Below are 15,201 nucleotides of genomic sequence, written 5' to 3'. Positions count from 1 at the left end.
CAGTAAATGTATCATCATGTTGGTGTGGGGCATTGGTTAAGTTGGAGTGTGACATCAATGTGGCTGTGTGTGTGTGTGTCCGCGCGCGCAGAAGGAAGGGTAATATTTGTGTGCCCATGTTCATGTGCCAATGTGGCTCTTTGCCGTAACACAGTAAGAATTGTGGCTCTTGGGCTCCGACTGGTTGGCCACCCCTGCTCTAGTGAGTGAGTTGAACGTGTGGAATGCTGCAGTGTGTCGAGACCTGTGAGTTTCAGTGAATGTTTGTCTTCTTTTCTTCCTCTGTGATCCTCTTACAAACAAGACAATCTGCTTGATGAGCATGCAGATACAAGACATGACAAAACATTCTCCTGAATTTCTGACTGCGACCTACGACCCATCTGTGTGCTGCTTCTGTGTCTATTAAAGCTTTTCTACAGTCACTGACCTCCACAGATTAATGTTTTTATTTCTAATGATGTGTTTTTTCTCCAAATCAGATGAATGTGTTTAATTTCTTTTGTTGTCCAGTTTTTTTTAAACAGATCCATTTTTTTTAATAGCAGTAGTATCTGATGACACTGTAAATTCTGCCCTGAGTCGTAAAAATGAGTGTGGAGTGAAGGGTTCTGCGGGGCGTGTCTGTAACATGACTGACAGGAGAGACATAAACACAAATAATGAGTCCAAGACAGAGCTGTGATTATTCAGGAGGAAACATTTAAAGAAAACTCCATCCTGAAACACATGAAATCTTTTTAAATAGAAATATTTGTGCTGTGTTTCATAATCTTGGTGATAATCTGTTGGTGGGCGGCACGGTGGTGTCGTGGTTAGCGCTGTCGCCTCACAGCAAGAAGGTCCTGGGTTCGAGCCCCGGGGCCGGCGAGGGCCTTTCTGTGTGGAGTTTGCATGTTCTCCCCGTGTCCGCGTGGGTTTCCTCTGGGTGCTCCGGTTTCCCCCACAGTCCAAAGACATGCAGGTTAGGTTAACTGGTGACTCTAAATTGACCGTAGGTGTGAATGTGAGTGTGAATGGTTGTCTGTGTCTATGTGTCAGCCCTGTGATGACCTGGCGACTTGTCCAGGGTGTACCCCGCCTTTCGCCCGTAGTCAGCTGGGATAGGCTCCAGCTTGCCTGCGACCCTGTAGAAGGATAAAGCGGCTAGAGATAATGAATGAGATAATCTGTTGGTTGATGCTGTGAGGAGAGAGAACTGAACAGATTAAATCACTAAAGTGCCACTGCATCGCTGTTTTTAGGTGGAAATTGACTGAGGAATAAAAATTCCACTGCACTGCTATCAACACGGCATTGTGGGTAAAGTAGGAAAGCGTTAACGAAAGTGAAGATAGACAACATGTTCACAATCTTGGATTAAAACGCAGATCGTCCCGGTGAATTTTTCCTTTCATGTATTGTTGAGTTTTTCAGAAATTTTTTCATTATTAGTAATATGAAGTGAAACATGACCTCGTGTTCCTGATCCACCATCACTGACAGGTTCCTCAGACTGATAGCATTGATCAGATGCTAAATTTAGATCTTTATTGATGTGTATCAGGTGAATAATTTGTAAAAGTGGACTGCTGTAAGGCGGCATGGAGGTGTAGTGGTTAGCGCTGTCGCCTCACAGCAAGAAGGTCCTGGGTTCGAGCCCAGCGGCCAGCGAGGACCTTTCTGTGTGGAGTTTGCATGTTCTCCCCGTGTCCGCGTGGGTTTCCTCCGGGTGCTCTGGTTTCCCCCACAGTCCAAAGACATGCAGGTTAGGCTAATTGGTGGCTCTAAATTGACCGTAGGTGTGAATGTGAGCGTGAATGGTTGTCTGTGTCTCTGTGTTAGCCCTGCGATGACCTGGCGACTTGTCCAGGGTGTACCCCGCCTTTCGCCCGTAGTCAGCTGGGATAGGCTCCAGCTTGCCTGCGACCCTGTAGGACAGGATAAGCGGCTACAGATAATGGATGGATGGCCTGCTGTAATGCTGTAATGTGAACCATCACTGCAGCACATGATCGACGCTTCTGAAAGCATGTGCTCGTTTTGGACGTTTTTAACAAAATCTGCATGAACAGAGAATAACAGAAGAAGTATTTGCTTCAGCAGAACAAACGATCGAGAGCTCGATGATTTTCAGAAGTTATTTCAGTTGACTTTGACCCATTTCGGGAACCATGACCCTCCCGAGAACATCGTCTCTCTCTACACGGCTCGAGATTACGAAACTACGGCTTTATTTAGACACTAATGAGTGTCAGTGTCAGTATTAGTGTTCATGTTCATGTCTGTGCTGGTGTGTGGCCACAGTTTTGGAGCTTGTTAGAGATGCTGATTTAACAAAAAACGATGCAAAAATGTAAACCAGAACATACCTTCTTCCATCTTTAAAATGAGGACAAGAAGAACTGCAGAAGCAGAGTCGCTCCATCTGTAAAAATATATTCGAGACGGGAAGATGAGAGGGAATGGAGGGAGATGTGGTTTGGTAATATTATACCTTTATTGCAATGATGGGCTGCAGAAAATTCTTGCAGGTCACAAGCCTTGGCAAGTGCGAGAGAGAAAGAAAAGAAGAAAAAAGAAATGGGAGAGAGAGAGAAAGAGAGAGAGAGCAGGAGGGAGGGAGCATAAATTAATGTCAGTTTGGCACCTTTCACTCCATTCATCTCTGAGATATGACATGATCATTAAATTCAAAACATTTTCTTTAAGAAGGCATGGTGGTGTAGTGGTTAGCGCTGTCGCCTCACAGCAAGAAGGTCCGGGTTCGAGCCCCGTGGCCGGCGAGGGCCTTTCTGTGCGGAGTTTGCATGTTCTCCCCGTGTCCGCGTGGGTTTCCTCCGGGTGCTCCGGTTTCCCCCAAAGACATGCAGGTTAGGTTAACTGGTGACTCTAAATTGACCGTAGGTGTGAATGTGAGTGTGAATGGTTGTCTGTGTCTATGTGTCAGCCCTGTGATGACCTGGCAACTTGTCCAGGGTGTACCCCGCCTTTCGCCCGTAGTCAGCTGGGATAGGCTCCAGCTTGCCTGCGACCCTGTAGAACAGGATAAAGCGGCTACAGATAATGAGATGAGATGACATTTTCTTTAAATAAGAGAGAAGGCTTTAATGCTGAGGCTCCCAGCAACTGTATCTGTAATTTAGGATTTAACAAGGACGATGATTGAACAGTGTGTCACAACCAGACTTTCTTATTTGCACTGTTGTTTCACATGCAAATTCCATCCGTGATAAGAGAAGACCTCTGAGGTTCTCCATTTTCATGTAAACTGAATGAAGACAAAAGTCCAACAAGAGGTTATTCTCGAACTGCAGTATGCAGACGATGCTGGTGTTGCCAGTTGCGCAGCTGAAGGACTGCAGAGGAGCCTCAATGCCCTGGACGATGCTTACACATGGGCTGGGCTCAGTATCAACACGGGGAAGACTGAAGTCATGAGTCAAAGAGCATCCCACACAGCCCTAACAAACTTCCAGATCAAGAACACCACACTGAAGAACGTGCACTCCTTCATCTACCTTGGATCAACGCTGAATGCCAACTGCAACATAACAGATGAGGTACAACTGCGTATAGGACTAGCATCTGCATCCTTTGGTAAACTTGCAAGTAAAGGCTTCCTAAACAGAAACCTGACAATCAAGACCAAGATTGCTGTCTACAGGGCGGTCTGCCTCTCAATCTTGGTGTACGCCAGTGAAACGTGGACTCCATACAGACACCACATTCACACCCTCGAACACTTCCATACCCGTTGTCTCCAGAGAATACTGGGCCTCAAGTGGTGGCACAAGGTCCCTCATATAGAGATCTGATGTAGGGCCAACATTGAGCTGCTAGAGACCATACTCCTGCACAGGCAGCTCAGATGGGTCGGACACACCGTCCGCATGCCCTCCAATTGCTTATCAAGACATGTGTTGCATGGTGAACTTTCCAAAGGTAAATGCTCTGTGGGAGGGCAACAGAAGAGATACAAGGACCATCTAAAGGCCAACCTGAAGGACTGCGGCATTGAGCGACAAAAACTGGAAGAATTAGCAGCAAACAGGTGCAGGTGGAGACAGCTGTGTTTGACAAAAACTGCCTCCTACACAACCGGCTACAACCAGAAGCTGGAGGCCAGAAGAGTAAGGGCCTCTGCATGCTCTTGCGACAAGGCTTTCACAGATAGCTTTTCGCAGACAGTTGTAATTTATCTTTGAACGGGGAGTAATAGGCGTGCGCAATGTTATTCACCGCCACAACGCAAGGGGGCACGAAGTCGCGAAATCACTTGCAGTAGTTGGTGGGTGTGGTTAGTGGAGTGTTTATCCTCCGGTTACTTATAATGACTAGAACTGGAGTTGTATAGATGTACGTACTTCCTCACTTCCTCGATCAACCGCTCTTCATGCTGCTCCATCTTCGCTCGTGTTTTTAAAAATGGCGGTCGTGAAAACAAACCAAACCGTGAAAGTAGGGAAGCGGAAGTGCATGTATAGCGGATGTAGAGGACCAATCGGAGCCCTCTTGTCTGCGACGCTGTCTGCGAGGCTGTCTGCGGTGGGCACAATTTTTGAGAGGTGCGCGCAGAGCGTCTGCGAAGGGGGGGGCTTCGCAGACGCCATCTGCGATGCCATCTGCGTGGACTGGGTTGTCAGCATAAATTGGCCTTAAAACACCATCAGCCAGTCCAACCACGTATGTGATGTGTGCGGCCGAGTCCTTGCCGCATGAATTGGACTGATCAGTCATCAAAGAACTCACCGAGAGAGACGACATGCAGTGACATCATCATCGATATCGATGGACAGCCTTAAGCAAGTAAGCAAGCAAGTCTTCCATCTTTAAAACGAGGACAAGAAGAACTGCAGAAGCAGAGTCGCTCCATCTGTAAAAATATATTCGAGACGGGAAGATGAGAGGGAATGGAGGGAGATGTGATTTGGTAATATTATACCTTTATTGCAATGATGGGCTGCAGAAAATTCTTGCAGGTCACAAGCTTCGGCAAGTGCGAGAGAGAAAGAAAAGAAGAAAAAAGAAATGGGAGAGAGAGAGCGAGAGAGAAAGAAAGAGAGAGCAGGAGGGAGGGAGCATAAATTAATGTCAGTTTGGCAGCCTTCACTTCATTCATCTCTGAGATATGACATGATCATTAAATTCAAAACATTTTCTTTAAATAAGAGAGAAGGCTTTAACGCTGAAGCTCCCAGTGACTGTATCTGTAATTTAGGATTTAACAAGGACGATGATTGAACAGTGTGCCACAACCAGACTTTATTTGCACTGTTGTTTCACATGCAAATTCCATCCGTGATAAGAGAAGACATCTGAGGTTCTCCATTTTAATGTAAACTGAATGACGCTAGCATGAAAAGCTGAAATTTGAGGCCAGATTGCGAGATTTTACGATGCAGTAAAGCTACATTTTTACCGTGCAGAAAAGCTGGTCATTTTTATCTGAATGCAAAGACAGAAGACTGGAGAATTTGCCTGAAGCAAAGCTGCTAAATGATTGAATGGGTTTCGGAACAACAATAAAACAATAACAATGGTGTCAGAAGTCTTTCATCGCTCCTCGATGATGTTCCTCACCCACTGTTCCGATTCCCAGGGTCATTCAGAGCCTCAGCACTGATTCAGTTCAGGAAAAGTCTTTCTGTTTTCTGAATTCAGTGCTGCGAGTCAGAACAGTTCGTTCACATACGCTGTGTTTGGTGTGTTTGGGTGGATCCCTGGTGTGTTCTCCAGCTTCATGTGGTTCTTTAGTTAGTAGAACTCGTGTGAGTGAGGTTCTCAGTGTCTGTCGTTTCCAAGTGAAAGTGATTCGACTCTGAATCGACTTTACTGCAGGAAGTGACTCAAACGTGGTGTGTGTTTTTGGGTCTCAGTGGCATTTTTTTTTTGTTGTTTTGTTTTTGCAAGCTGTTAAACTGACCTAAAGAACAGGGATGTAGTGCTGCAGAAATGCCATCTGCTCTGGAGATTTGAAGAAAACAATCTCTGGACACAAACTATTTTAAACCAGTTCTTCATCTCATCACTCATCTCATCTCATTATCTCTAGCCGCTTTATCCTTCTACAGGGTCGCAGGCAAGCTGGAGCCTATCCCAGCTGACTATGGGCGAAAGGCGGGGTACACCCTGGACAAGTCGCCAGGTCATCACAGGGCTGACACATAGACACAGACAACCATTCACACTCACATCTACGGTCAATTTAGGCTACGTTTACATTACGTCGAATCAGCGGATCATCAGATTAACGTTCTTAAAACGATTCGCGTTTACACTAAAACCGTTAGCCGTGCACACAGCAACACCAATACGCGGATACGCTCGGCTCCGCAGGCATCCTGCGCTCCAAATCACTCCGCCCTGAACAGCGAGTGCCCTCTGGAGGGTGTGCACTCCGGCCCTGCGCAGCTCACAGAGCGCGCGAGTGAAGTGAACAAGCCACGATTCGGGACTGAGCCGCTGTGTGTGAGATCCCAGCGCATATCACTTATTACTTGCAAGTGGAAGGATGGCAAGCCTAAAGACAATCATAACTACACAATGGGCAGTATTTGCATCAGTATTTGCAGTATTTTCATACTTTTATACTCTTTAATGAAAGGTGATACAAGGCGGAAGTCTGCGCCGTTTTTCAGCAGTCGCGTCACATGACCAACGCCAGCGAATCAGGAAGGTGGATGTCACAGTGACGTTGTCCAATGAGACGCCAGCTAGAGCTCAGCACAGCGTATTCGCGTATTCTCAATGTTTACACAGCACCGGAGCTGATACGATCTAGATTGAATACGTGGACGCTGGCGGATTCCCGTTTCCCCGCTTTTTCAGGGGGGTTAATGTAAACGGACAGTGCATCCGCGAAGAAAACGAGACAGATACGGTCTAGTGTAAACGTAGCCTTAGAGTCACCAGTTAACCTAACCTGCATGTCTTTGGACTGTGGGGGAAACCGGAGCACCCGGAGGAAACCCACGCGGACACGGGGAGAACATGCAAACTCCACACAGAAAGGCCCTCGCCGGCCCCGGGGCTCGAACCCAGGACCTTCTTGCTGTGAGGCGACAGCGCTAACCACTACACCACCGTGCCGCCCTCATCTCATCACCTCAGCATTTATTTAGCACTGACTCCATGCTCTCTGTGCTTGGTTCATTTTTTTTTTGTGACTTCCACACACTTCTCTGTATTTTTCTGACTGATGAATGACAGTTTTACGAGAGCATGTGATCGTTTTGGAAGTTTTTAACAAAATCTGCATGAAGAGAGAATAACAGAGGAAGTATTTGCTTCAGCAGAACAAATGATGGTGAGCTTGATGGTTTTCAGAAGTTATTTCAGTTGACATTGACCCATTTCTGGAACCGTGACCCTCTAGAAAACATCATCTCTCTCTGCACCGCTCGAGATTACGAAACTACAGCTTTAATTAGACACTAACGAGTGTCGGTGTTGGTGCTCATATTCATGTCTGTATTGGTGTGTGGCCACAGTTTTGGAGCTTGTTAGAGATGCTGATTTAACAAAAAGCAATGCAAAAATGTAAACCAGAACATACCTTCTTCCATCTTTAAAACGGTTTGCCATGGACGGGTTGCCACTCCCGTCATGGCATTCCAGTTGTTGTGGCCGAAATACAACAAAGACAAAGACTTTAGACCTGACACTTACGAGTTGGAATATCTGCACCTTCCTGGACTCAGACCAATCTGAGTGTCCCGAACGACAAACTGCCCTGGTTGCAGCAGAACTTTGCAGATACGGCATTGATATTGCAGTGCTGGCTGAGACCAGGCTGGCAGATGAAGGTTCCCTAACTGAGGAGGGCGAGGGCTATACCTTCTTTTGGAAAGGACTACCCGAAACTGACAGAAGGCTACATGGAGCATAGCAGTATGGACAGAGCTCCTGCGATCCATACCAGCAGATCCACAGGGAATCAATGAGAGAGTGATGACCTGGTGCCTCCCAGTCCAGAACAACAGATACCTGACAATCATCAGCATATACGCACCCACACTAGTGGCCAACGAAGCAGACAAAGACGAGTTCTACAACTCTCTTGATGCGGCAATCAGAGCAGCGCCTCCTGCAGACAAGTTAGCCATCATGGGTGATTTTAACGCACGCGTCGGCACCAGTCAGCACCTGTGGAAAGGAGTGCTAGGTGGCCATAGTGTGGGAAACTGTAATGTTAATGGTCTGCATCTTCTTACTCTCTGCTCCGAACACTCACTTGTCATTACAAATTCATTGTTTAAGCTGTGCACCCTACACAAGACCACCTGGATGCATCCTAGATCCAAGAAATGGCACCTGCTGGACTATGTGCTTGTACAACAACGTGATCGTCAAGATGTCAAACTCACACGAGTTATGAGAGGTGCCAATGCCTGGACAGATCACAGAATGGTACGTACACAGCTCAAACTACATATACTGAAGCAGCACCACTGTACCTCAAGACCTGGTAGGCTCAACTTTCAGACGCTCAAGGACCAGGCAAAGTATGCCGAGCTACAAACGGAACTTGAACACTGCATCACCGTCAACCTTGATGAAACTCCTCCCAGCATGGAACATCTCTCTGAAGCCTGGGAAAGTGTGGCTAGCACCTTAATCACCACTGCCCGCAGAGTCCTTGGTACAAGTACCAAGCGTAATAGGGATTGGTTCGACGAACAGAGAACAGACATCCATACCCTCCTTACAGAACAGCACAAAGCCCACGCCACCATACTCAGAAACCCAACCCCAGCTAACTGTGTCAAACTAACAGCACTGCGGTCCCACGCTCAACGCGAGCTTAGAAAGATGAAAAACGACTGGTGGTCAAACTTGGCTAAAGAGATTCAGGGATTTGCAGATAGTGGCAACCAGCAGGGCTTCTATAGTGCTCTCAAAGCAGCGTATGGACCAAGACGTGGGTCATACTTCCCCGTTCGGACCGCTGATGGTTCAACGCTTATTACTGAAAAAACTGCCATTCTCGCTCGCTGGGCAGAGCACTATAAACAGCTCTTAAACAGACATGGACAACAGCATTCTGGAGGACATCCCAGAGCTCCCACCAATGACAGAGATGGATGATCTGCCAATAGTTAGTGAAGTACAAGCGGCAGTGAACTCTCTCAAGAACAACAAAGCCGCAGGACCTGATGGAGTGCCTGGAGAAATTCTGAGAGCTGGGGGTGAGCCAGTTGTTCACTGCCTCCACTCATTCATCACTCATCTCATTCTCATCTCATTATCTCAAGCCGCTTTATCCTTCTACAGGGTCGCAGGCAAGCTGGAGCCTATCCCAGCTGACTACGGGCGAAAGGCTCATTCATCACTGCTGCCTGGAATTCTGGATGTATCCCTCAACAATGGAAAGACTCTGAGCTTGTGAGCATCTACAAGAAGAAGGGAGATAGTGCAGATTGTAGTAACAGCAGAGGCATCTCTCTTCTATTGTGTGCTGGGAAAGTACTCACAAGGATACTGCTGCTGAGACTAATCAAAACTGCAGCTGAATATGTACTACCAGAAAGCCAGTGTGGGTTTAGAAAAGACTGATGCACCACGGACATGATATTTGTAGCGAGGCAGATCCAGGAAAAACGCAGGGAACATCATCAAGACCTCTATATGGTCTTCATTGACCTTACTAAGGCCTTTGACACAGTGAATAGACCTCTGTTGTGGGAAGTGCTTAAGCGCTTTGGCTGCCCCAGCAAGTTCTTAGCTGTACTGAAGTCACTGCATGACGGAGCCGTGGTAAGGGTTTTGGGCGGAGGAGAAAAGTCTGATGCATTTCCTGTATGCACCGGTGTCAGGCAAGGCTGTGTGATTGCACCCGTGATCTTCAACTTGTTCCTTACTGCAGTGATGCTGGCAGCAAAGAACGACAAACCCAGAGGACTATGTCCCATTAACCTACAGACTTGACAGCAACCTGTTCAACCTGCGCAGACTCAGAGCACCAACAAAAGTCCAACAAGAGGTTATTCTCGAACTGCAGTATGCAGACGATGCTGCTGTTGCCAGTTGCACAGCTGAAGGACTGCAGAGGAGCCTCAATGCCCTGGACAATGCTTACACATGGGCTGGGCTCAGTATCAACATGGGGAAGACTGAAGTCATGAGTCAAAGAGCATCCCACACAGCCCCAACAAACTTCCAGATCAAGAACACCACACTGAAGAACGTGCACTCCTTCATCTACCTTGGATCAACGCTGAATGCCAACTGCGACATAACAGATGAAGTACAACTGCATATAGGACTAGCATCTGCATCCTTTGGTAAACTTGCAAGTAAAGGCTTCCTAAACAGAAACCTGACAATCAAGACCAAGATTGCTGTCTACAGGGCGGTCTGCCTCTCAATCTTGCTGTACGCCAGCGAAACGTGGACTCAATACAGACACCACATTCGCACCCTCGAACACTTCCATACCCATTGCCTCCAGAGAATACTGGGCCTCAAGTGGTGGCACAAGGTCCCTCATATAGAGATCTGACATAGGGCCAACATTGAGCTGCTAGAGACCATACTCCTGCACAGGCAGCTCAGATGGGTCGGACACACCGTCCGCATGCCAGAAGAGTAAAACACCATCAGCCAGTCCAACCACGTATGTGATGTGTGCGGCCGAGTCCTTGCCGCCCGAATTGGACTGATCAGTCATCAAAGAACTCACCAAGAGAGAGACGACATGGAGTGACGTCATCATCGATATCGATGGACAGCCTTAAGCAAGTAAGCAAGCAAGTCTTCCATCTTTAAAACGAGGACAAGAAGAACTGCAGCAGAAGAGTCACTCCATCTGTAAAAATATATTCAAGATGGGAAGATGAGAGGGAATGGAGGGAGATGTGATTTGGTAATATTATACCTTTATTGCAATGATGGGCTGCAGAAAATTCTTGCAGGTCACAAGCCTCGGCAAGTGCGAGAGAGAAAGAAAAGAAGAAAAAATAAATGGGAGAGAGAGAGACAGAGCAGGAGGGAGGAAGCATAAATTAATGTCAGTTTGGCAGCCTCCACTCCATTCATCTCTGAGATATGACATGATCATTAAATTCAAAACATTTTCTTTAAATAAGAGAGAAGGCTTTAACGCTGAGGCTCCCACCCAGATAGCAGAGGGTCGTTGATTCGACGTGGAATCATCGGCATGTTCTTCGACCTATACGCCGTCGAATCACCGTCGATCACCGACGTTGATTCAACACCGCTTTGCTCATACGAGTTTCCGTTGAAACGACATTGAAAAGTGGCTGGTGGTCGACAGAGAATAGACCCCCTTTCACCCTTTATTCAACTACGTATTTCGGTCGATTTATAGTTGAATTTTCGGCGATGATTCATCCAACTTTACTTCCTGTTTTATGTACAACAGGAAGGCTACAAATTAAGCAAAACAGGCTAAATTAAACTAGCTAACAATAAAGCATCGGGGCTCTTGCCTAGGATGAACACACACATGCATACTTCAACCATGAAAGTGAAACTTAATTTATATCAATGTGCGTAGGCTACGTCCTGTTTAATGTACAACAGGATATAAAAATGCATGCAACAATGCACCTCTCCTAATGTTTGTCAAGCTATCTAATGAGGCATAACTTTTAACATTTATAAGGAACAGAACACACTTGAACAAGTTCTTAGAAACATTTTATGATTTATTTATAATTGTGGCCTATTCCTCCTGCGGCGCAGACCTGTACATGGAAACAGAAAAACATAACCAAAATTAATTTGATGCAGCATTGATAAAGAAAGTCAGCAGTAGGCTATGGGTTTCTAAATGCCACCCTACCTCATTATTTGGACATGGGGAAAAACTATATTTAAAATCCAAAGAGGGATGGAGGGAGGAAAATTAAAACAAAAGAAATAAATGAAATATAGAGTAGAGTATATTTGATAAAATTAAGGATGTTTTTATTCAGTAAACATTTAAAAAAATGTTCTACAACACTCTAGCCTAGTGACTTACCAGTAACAAAATAGACTTGAAGTATTCAGATCCGCTCTGCATAAAGCAGCTAAATCCTCTCTCTGTCTCCTGGCAGAAAGCTCCTTGGTTTGCTTGTTGTCTCAATCACAGCTGGTATTCTGTAGAAAGACTTCTTTTCACCTTTCCCATCAGCTTTGTTAGAACCCTAACACAGCACAAAAGTTTACCATTGTAGGTTTATGATAAACCAAGTGCCTCGTGGGTTCACATACCGCGCGCTGCCTTTATTTCCCCCAAATCACGAGTTTGTTGGTCTTCCAATGTGGCGCAGGGTTTGTTTACTTCCAGTTTCGGGTGACGTCAGTGAAAGGGGTCTAATGGGGGCATTACCGCCACCCACTGGATTGGGGTGTAAAGCAGTCTGAACAAAACGTGTAAACATAAACATAGGAGAAATGAACCCGTTTTTCTAACTCGTCCTCACTTAGTCTACTTTTCTTTTTTGATTAGTCTGGATTTGATATTGTAAATTTAAATGTGAATCAATGTATATTCATCGGACATGAACAAATGAATAAATCTTGAGTAATCTTGAGGGGCGTGTGTGTCCGGGGCGCGGTGTCGCGGGGGGGGGGGGGAATCGAACGAACCCTCCGATCCCCCCTGGCTACGGGCCAGAATTTGCTCATCCTACCAATGTTGAAAACTGGCCGGCAAAAGTGACGATGGTTCAACGTCGTATATTCAACCTTCTCTGACGGTCGACAGATCAACCTTTACCCACGTTGATTCAACGGTGATAAATCGACCCTCTCAGACGGCGGAGAAATCGACGTTTCACGGCGCCGTTTCAACGTTGATTTTCTGACGTACGACGGAAACCGACCATTCTGACCAAAACTCTACGTCGTTTCAACGACCCTCTGCTATCGGGGCAGCAACTGTATCTGTAATTTAGGATTTAACAAGGACGATGATTGAACAGTGTGTCACAACCAGACTTTCTTATTTGCACTGTTGTTTCACATGCAAATTCCATCCGTGATAAGAGAAGACCTCTGAGGTTCTCCATTTTAATGTAAACTGAATGACGCTAGCGTGAAAAGCTGAAATTTGAGGCCAGATTGCGAGATTTTACGATGCAGTAAAGCTACATTTTTACTATGCAGTAAAGCTGGTCATTTTTATTTGAATGCAGAGACAGAAGACTGGAGAATTTGCTTGAATCAAAGCTGCTAAATGATTGAATGGGTTTGGGAACAACAATAAAACAATAACGGTGTCAGACGTCTTTCATCGCTCCTCGATGATGTTTCTCATCCACTGTTCCGATTCCCAGGGTCATTCAAAGCCTCAGCACTGATTCAGTTCAGGAAAAGTCTTTCTGTTTTCTGAATTCAGTGTTGCGAGTCAGAACGGTTCGTTCACATACGCTGTGTTTGGGTGGATCCCTGGTGTGTTCTCCAGCTCCATGTGGTTCTTTAGTTAGTAGAACTTGTGTGAGTGAGGTTCTCAGTGTCTGTCATTTCCAAGTGAAAGTGATTTGACTCTGAATTGACTTTACTGCAGGAAGTGACTCAAACATGGTGTGTGTTTTTGGGTTTCAGTGGCTTTTTTTTGTAAGCTGTTAAACTGAGCTAAAAAACAGGGATGTAGTGCTGCAGAAATGCCATCTGCTCTGGAGATTTGAAGAAAACAATCTCTGGACATAAACTGTTTTAAACCAGTTCTTCATCTCATCACCTCAGCGTTTATTTAGCACTGACTCCATGCTCTCTGTGCTTGGTTGATTTTTTTTTTGTGACTTCCACACACTGTGTTTTTCTGACTGATGAATGACAGTTTTATGAGAACATTTTCAGCCTCAGACAAAATGCTGTATTTTTTGGTTTATTTATGTTCGGTGTGAAAACGAACCAAACAGAAAACAAATCAAATGAATTTTTCAAACTTTATTTCTCATATTAACTTTATATGTAAACCCATTTATTCTTTCTTTATGAGATGTGTGGCAGCGGGGGCATGGTCAAGCATCGGTCTGTGACAGGAGGGCGGAGTCAGGGAAGGTAAGTGGCAGAATCACTACACCGGTCATTAATTAATGTTTGTGTGTCTTCCCAGTGACCGCGCCCTATTTAAGGAGAGAGAACGAGAGCAGAGGGAGCTCTCTCCTCAACCAGATGACTGATGTGTGTGCGTGTGTCTGGGTGTGTGTGTGAGAGAGAGTGCATAGGCTGAAAAGCTGAATAAAGCCAGTTTTGTGAATTCAGTTCTGTCCTGCCGTCCTTCTGTGCTCCACCCACCTACATAAACTGTCACAGTGGTGCTGAAACCTGGGAGCCGAGCACGGAAGAGAACAGCCCCATGGAGTCCTCCACCTTTGCCGACCTGATCCACACCCTCACCACGGCCCAACAGAGCCAGCACCAGGTGCTGCCAGCACCAGGTGCTGCTCGCCCTCCGAAAGGAGCAAGAACAACGGTTCGAGGCCCTGGTGCTGGCGCAACAGGAAGATCGTCGGGCGTTCCGGCACCTCCTCGCATCGGCGGGGTCCACCATCTCCACTGCCGCGGGCCCTTCCCCCCTCACCCTCATGAAGATGGGCCCGCAGGATGACCCCGAGGCATTCATCACGCTCTTTGAGCAGGTAGCGGAGACCTCGGGGTGGCCGGTGGAACAGTGCGTGGCGCGCCTCCTCCCCCTGCTAACAGGAGAGGCGCAGCTGGCCGCGCTACAGCTCCCCGCCGACCGCCGGCTGGCCTACGCGGACCTTCGCTGGGCCGTCCTCCAGCATGTGGGATGCACCCCTGAGCAACAACGTCAGCGCTTCCGCGCTTTGCGCTTGGAGGAAGTCGGTCGGCCGTTCGCGTTTGGCCAGCAACTTCGGGACGCCTGCTGGCAGTGGTTGAGGGCCGACAACCGCGATGCTGAGGGACTCATTGACCAGGTGGTACTGGAGCAGTTCATCGCGCGCTTACTAGCGGGAACCGCAGAGTGGGTCCAGTGCCACCGCCTGGTGTCGCTGGATCAGGCAATCGAGCTGGCGGAGGACCATTTGGCGGCTGTCCCGACAGCAGGACAGCAGACGACCTCTTCTCTTCTCTCTCTCTCTCTCCCCTCCTCATGTGTCTCCTCCTCGCCCCATTCCCCCACCGCGGAGGCGGGGGCCGGCGCCACCCCAGCCGGCCCGCCGCACCCGCAGTGCCCTCCCGTGTCTCCCCTCTGTGTCTGTCTCTCCCCCCCCTCAGGTGAGTGAGCCCCAGAGCACTAGT

The sequence above is a fragment of the Neoarius graeffei genome, chromosome 5, assembly GCF_027579695.1.
Source record: "Neoarius graeffei isolate fNeoGra1 chromosome 5, fNeoGra1.pri, whole genome shotgun sequence".
In the NCBI taxonomy this organism is placed as follows: Eukaryota; Metazoa; Chordata; class Actinopteri; order Siluriformes; family Ariidae; genus Neoarius; species Neoarius graeffei.
The sequence above is the reverse complement of the archived record's forward strand: the minus strand, read 5'-3'. Positions refer to the sequence as shown.